Here is a 6731-nt window from a genome sequence, read left to right on the forward strand (position 1 = left end):
AGACTGCATCTCTCTTGACTAACACACCTCACCTTTTTTAGCTTTTCATAGAAAAGCTAAAAAAAAAAAAAAAAGAGAGCTTTGCTACCAGATTACCTTATCTCTCGCAACTAAATTAGGACCACTATATAGAAGTAGTCCACTCAACACCTCTTCTTACACTGGACAAAAATATATATTAAAGTATAAAATATAAGCAAACAAAAGACCTGGCAATCCCCCCATAGATAAAGTACTGCATCTGCTTGAGTGAAATGGGGGAAACACAGTTGTGTTAATAAAGCTTTAATCTTATTAAACTTGCAAAGCAATTACGTGAATGCAATGATAAACAGGCATGAGATGTCTCCTGGTGCTAGAAGCAACAACTTCACTGACATAAACTTCTGCCACAGGGAGCCACTCACTCAAATTGATCTTCCTGTCTAACGCTGAAGACTTCCTTTGCTTCAGCTCCATGGCACCAGACGCAGACAATGAACAAATGCACCTCACCAACAGGGACTCCAGCAAAGATGAGCTTACAAAATGCTCTCTCTGAAGGAAACCACACAGGACACAGGCACGGTACAGCTCAAACGGAACACATAAATATAAAATCAGGCATAAATCATAGTCATGTTCCTTTTCCACAGTTCTGCAGTCTTTCCTTTGGCATGGGAAGCAGATGACATCAGAGCAAAATAAAGCTTGTGATTACTCCCTTTATATCGGCTTCTTCACTCACCTTTGGTCAAGCTTGCTGCTGCAGCTGTCTGATTTGAATCCTTCTAAGATGGGCTGCCTCCTTCTCTTAAAATCTTTCATCACCTGTTCATAAAGAAAAGCAGAGCTCCCATTTGCTTTCTGAACTACTGCTATTGTATTTTCAGGGCTACAAGCAACGCATGAGTCATTACCGCTCACAATTGAGGGAGGGAGAACAAAAGAACTCACTTCTTTCCCACAAAGAAGTTTCTGGCACGCTTGCTAACATACGTTTTTTGATAAAGGCTTCCATACTTGTCAAGCAAAGGTGATGGCTGATAGCAGGTTCAGAAGGGCACTTGGCAGGTGTATGCTGACATCAGTGGGATGATTTATACTCGAATGTACTGTTTACCTACAATTAAACCTTAATTCAAGAGCTGCTTTGCCTGGGCCAAAACACTGCTTTGGTAGCAAGTGTGAAACGAAACACTACGAGCACAAGCCCTCCCGCTCACACGGTGCAGTGAATGCCACTCACAACCCAGATCTGTGAAGGACAAAGCCAAAAATGAGCTAGCTTTAGGGTTTCTTTTTTAAACCAGGTTAAAAGTTTTCACAGAGTTTAAGTCTTTTGATAAAAGCAAGATGGCGTGCTAAAAGGCTGCTGGACTCCAAGCCTCAAACTCAGCCCAGCAGAACACAAATGCATATTTAAATCTATTTTAGTGCTATGCGAGACAATGTAGTCCCTCTTAACGTTCGTTCTAGCCCTGAAACCAGATTTGTACAAAAATACTAAATTTGAGCCACTGTAAATTGCAGTGCCACGTTATTTGTTGGTTTTGTTCCATGGCACTTCACAGAGTCAGAGAAAACTAATTAGCAGTGACAGCAGCCGGAATTCAGTAATCTCCCTTTCTTTACAAGTTCAGCAGAATATTGCGTCTTGCTCTTATGTAATTATTTTTCTCAGAAACACCCACAGGTAAAGAGATAACAGAGCAACGATAACTCTGTTGATCTATGGCACTACGCATAATAAAGAGAAGCAGAGAATTCAGTTTGTTGTTTTGGATACTGTTGTTCTAAATACACTTGAAAACTAGTCATTTCACCTCAGGGCCTTCTACTGGTTTTTCAGCATTTACATTTCTTAGAAATATGGTTCTATGGAAAAGTATTTTGAAAGTTGGGTGCAACTGCTATACTAGGACAATAAGCATTCACTTCCGGGACTCCCTGTTCAATACAGGATCATGTTTTAAGGCAAGCAATTCGATTCTGGAACAAGCTTCAAACAGATGGAAAGCAACACGATATGGACAAAAGCTGAAGGACCGCACACTGCACAATTTTTGTTAGCAAGTGTCACTTTAGTATTGTGAGCAGGGCCGTGGCAGCTAACAGCAACATTTAGGAAAGGAAAAGCTAAGGATGATTTTGTGTTACACAGCCCAGAGGGAAACAAAAGCCCCACCCAGAAATCGGCTTAAAAAAACAAGAGCCTTTAAAAAATGTGAAGCTTTTTTCCTCTGCCTTCAGTTTTTCGTTTGTTTTAGCTTTTAGCCTTTTGGATTATGCCTGTGAGCTTGTCGTCAAAACCAGGAAAGTTAGATCCTCCTGTAGGAGAAATACTGTAGCACTCATAAGAAAATCAAGCATCAGTTAACACAAGGGCTTTTTGCCAACAGGACCTACTTCAAAACCTCCTTTACTTAAAAATGATGGTTTTGCTCCAGTTGTATTAAAAATTTTCTTTAAAATCCTGAGTCTACACAGCCTACAGCAGTAATAACAGGTAGGATTCTACAGCAAAATATCTGGTTTTGTATAACATTGAAAGCTGTGTCTATTATTACAGAATAATGATTTTATTTACATTTATTTGTTTATGTCTTGTTACATCAGAGACGATGAACACAAAGCAGTTTAGAGACTTCAATTCTCCATGATTTATTAGGAAAAATGTCTTCACTGCAAGAGTGGTCAGGCATTGGCACAGGCTGTCCAGAGAGGTGGGGGAGTCACCAACCCTGGGGATGTTCAAACAACGTGTAGACGTGGCACTTCACAGAATCTCAGACTGGCAGGGGTTGGAAGGGGCCTCTGGAGATCATCCCGTCCCACCCCCTGCTTGAGCAGGCACACCCAGAGCAGGGGGCACAGGACCACGTCCAGGCGGGGTGTGAATGTCTCCAGGGAAGGGACCCCACAGCCTCTCTGGGCAGCCTGTGCCCCTGCTCTGGCACCCGCACAGCAAAGGGGTTTCTCCTCATACTGAGGTGGAACTTCCCGTGTTCCAACTTGTGCCCGTTGACCCTTGAGGGCACTTGGGGACACGGTTTAGGAGGCCATGGGGGTGCTGGGTTGATGGTTGGTCTTGATGATCCTAGAGGATCCTAGAGGTCTTTTCCAACCTTAATGATTCTATGATCAAATAGCATTGCTTGTTATATTTTTAGGAAAAAAGTGCTTCCCATCAAAGCTAAAAGCATGAGCAGAAAACAAAAAATAAGTGGTAGTACCCATTTACCGCACAGGGTGGCCAGTCATGACTGAAGAGCAAATAAACTTCTGGGCCTTGGTGCAAGGCTGCAACCTTTGGTAGCAGAGCAGGGGAACAGACCAGGGTGACCCCTTTCCAGTTGCTGCTGCCTAAACCCAACAGGGTTTGCAAATCTGAGTTTTCAGTCCAATGGCTGGGCCTAGTCACAGTGATTACACCCACCTTAGTAAATTAAACAAGTCTGGGGCCAGTCTCTGCCCCTGAAGCCAACTGGCGCAGGACTCCCAATGTCCATTCTATTAAAGCCTCCAAAAGTTAGTGAAAGCACACAATCTGCCTATTGGGGATGGCAGGATGTATCCCCTAAACCGTGTCCTGACATATTTTGGGAAGCTGCTTATTGGCCCAGGCTAAAACCACAGAAGAATTAATGAGAATCAGTAGAAACAACTGAGCTCCAGTGCTCAGGAACATCCTGATGCTGTTTAATTTGCTGGTATTGGCAGAACTTTAAAAGAGCCTGTACATTTTTCAAACTTCTGTCTGTGCTAATACCCTCACCGGGTCCTTACAGCAATAGCCTGCGTGTGCAGTGGTGGCATTTCTTGCCCTGATATCAAGCACTCTCAGATATATTGCCTAAAAGCTCACACTCATGTTTACCAAGCAATTCCCCTAACGGCATCATCCCTGGCTCTTCCCTCCATCTGCATAGCAGTGTAGGTGCAGCGTTGCTTCTGAGTGCCCTCTGGTGCTAAGCCCTTCAGCTGCTGTGAAAAGCCGCCAGAAAAGGGTAACGTCCTAAACCTCTGCAGCCGCTTGCTAAGAAAAGCTATGCTGAAGCTGTGCCTGAGCTTGCCAGGGCCTGTGCTTAACAAGGTTCTTCTGTTTGGAGGCACTATGCCTGCTTTTAGTTTCTGTATCTAATCCATTTCCAGTTTTAAATGTCAGTGGAAAGCTACTGATTTGGGGGAAAACCAACTAAACCACAACAGAGGAAACAGGAGCGCATTAATTCCCTGCTATACAGTCAGCGGCACTACAGATTCAACCCCTCTGCAATTGTTCATTAACATTAAACTGGTTGGATGCGTTTGCCAGTTACTTCCAGCACGATAATGTCCAATTTCACCTCTGCAAAACCCATCTAAGAATTCTTGGCATGCTGATACCCTCCGAATGACTCAGCCTCCCATAGGAAAAGGAAGTAGATCAGGGAATTTTAGGAAGGAAGGGCGCTGAAACCATACACAGAGCTAAGAACAGTTAACTGCGTAACTGCTACCGAAAAAGCAGGAAATATGAGGGCTTGGGCAGAGAAGGAAAGTAGGAACACATACAAATATGAAAGAAAATGCAAGCACTAACATGCATGGTAGAGCAAATGGGAGAAAAAGATGTGGAAGGGCTTTGAAGTGAGGAAAGAAAGTGCGAGTATCAGAGAAAAGGGAAACTATATACATCCCCGTATAGCACAGGCAGGAGCATGAAGGCGTCTGGCACATGGAGCAGACACAAGGACAACCTGGAACGAGACACGGAGCCAGCAGTGCCACAAGGAAGAAGAAACTGATGAGCCCAACTTGTTCAGTTTCAAGAAACTGTATGTTGTAAAATGAATTTTAAAAGACATTCCAAGCTTGATTGTTAGTTTTTACAAATTACAAAATTAAGGGCTTGCACCTGCGTCTAGAAGATCTACATTCTCACCTACCAGTGGCAAAACGCAAAATAAAGCTGCTCCAGGATCCCGCCAACAGCAATTGTTTGGAATGACACTACCCTCTGGCGGTCAAAAAATACAGATATATGCACACCAGAAAGGTAAAACGTTTGGAGCTGGCCGTACAGATAACCATGGCTTGTTTGATTCCCTATTCACATCATTGGCAGCAACTATACTTAAAAAAAATATGCAGTCAATTCCCATTCACACTTCAGTAACGCACCTCGAGCCCGTGCTGTTAAATGACATATCCACCTTATTAGTCTGTGTTTTAAAATGACGCCTTCATGACTGCTCGTAAGCACCAGGAACTGTCTGAGGCTCTGAAACAGACTGGCGATAATTTTTATGTTCTCTGGCAACCTGCAAGAATAGGAACAACACACACGGCTGTGCTCAGCTATGTAAGTAAAGGAAGTAACACAATACTATATTCCCAAATTATTCCCAAATGAAACGTAAAGCTATTACCAGCAATTTTCTGCTTTACCTTTCTGGAAAATAAGCTCTTCAGAACTGACATTCACTTGCAAGAGAGCTCCTAGACCAACAGACTCCACTGTCTAGATGTCACTTTAATACAAGTGCTTAATAAAAACTACAATACCACTGTAGGAAAGAAAAATAGATAATTTTTCCAAGTTAGTGCTGCGCACATCTCTAATTGTGTACATCGTCACCAATTAATTCAAAACAGAGTGCATAAAGCTGTGGTGAGAGGAAAAGAAAAAAGAGGAGCCTATGTATACATATTAAAAGCCAGCTTTCTTATGCTGACCCTTACTTCTAGCAGGACATTCCTTAATTCCATCCAAAAGCTTAAACACATAAAGGATGTAACTGGTTTTTCTTTTCTTCCATATTACAGTTACAGAACATCGCTGCTGAAAAAAGCAATTGCTTCAATTCAGGGTCTTCATGAAGGTGCTCTGGGACTTACGTAATGACTTAACACAGTTGTCTTCTGCCTTGCCTCACATTTCTTGACATCTAATCTTGTACAAACAATAAAAGCCAAATATTAACCACACTGCCATTTTCTCCTTTCCTCTCTCTACATTGTCACCATTCAATTACTGGGTTTTTCCCACTCTTGTTAAAAACATCCCTATTTCTCATAGCCAAATGATCCTCATGGAAGCTGAGCTTTCCAAATAGCCCCAAACTTCTCAAGACCAGATGTCTCAATGATCCTACATTGCTGCAAATGAGGAAGAGCTTTTCATAACACTCCCTCCTAGAGAAACGATTCTGTGTTTTGCAACTTTGATCTTTATGGTAGGCTGACCTTCACCTAAAGTAAAGGTTTGCTTTTATTGCTTGGAAGCAATATTGTTGTGTATTGCCTCTTTGCAAGAGATACACCTTGCAGACCTCGGTCAGGAAAAAGTCGGTCCTGCTGGGTCCGATCAACTGTCAGCTTTGATGCCACCTTGTGGCAAAAACACTGGAACTTAGAAATACATTTGTCCCTCCTTGCAGGTGGATTTAATTGCGGCACAGAGGTAACCGCTGCCAGCGGCGCTTCAGTTTTACTGTTCATAAAACCAGGATTTTGGCACTCCTAAAAATGCAGCACCAGTCAGTGACAGAGAGGATGGAAAGCAGGAGAAAGCACTGCAAAATGCATTTATTCTTTCTACAGGGGGAAAACTAAAGTGGTACGGTCAAAGGACACATGGCACAACGATTTCTGTGCTCAGAGCCTGTAACAGGTTCGCAGGATTCCCAGAATCACAGGTTGGAAGGGACCTCAGGGACCATCTAGTCTAACCTTTGATTCCTATGCACAAAGTTCACCCAACACGC

This window comes from Phalacrocorax aristotelis, chromosome 1 (assembly GCF_949628215.1).
Source record: "Phalacrocorax aristotelis chromosome 1, bGulAri2.1, whole genome shotgun sequence".
NCBI classification, from domain to species: domain Eukaryota; kingdom Metazoa; phylum Chordata; class Aves; order Suliformes; family Phalacrocoracidae; genus Phalacrocorax; species Phalacrocorax aristotelis.